Source organism: Frankliniella occidentalis, unplaced genomic scaffold (assembly GCF_000697945.3).
Source record: "Frankliniella occidentalis isolate FOCC.00 unplaced genomic scaffold, Focc_3.1 Scaffold6, whole genome shotgun sequence".
In the NCBI taxonomy this organism is placed as follows: domain Eukaryota; kingdom Metazoa; phylum Arthropoda; class Insecta; order Thysanoptera; family Thripidae; genus Frankliniella; species Frankliniella occidentalis.
The window spans coordinates 2,705,079-2,705,359 of NW_026267136.1; positions in this window are offsets into that span (position 1 = coordinate 2,705,079).

Below are 281 nucleotides of genomic sequence, written 5' to 3' on the forward strand. Positions count from 1 at the left end.
GGGGCGCGGGGCGCAGTGCACGGCGCGGGGCGGCGCGGGGCGGCGCGGGGCGGTACTGACGCGGGCGGGGCTGTCCTCGCCCGGCACGGCGCGGAGGGCGCGGGGCGCACGGGGGGCACACACGGCGCGTACGTACTGCTTGGTGTCGTCGGCGTCGTCACACGTAACCACATGCACGAGACGCACGCGCGCGCACACCCGGGTTTGCTGGCGGTGTGAGGGCGACTGAGCCCGTACGCCACGGTGGGGGGCCGGGCCGAGGCCGGTCAGCGCGCGCGGGG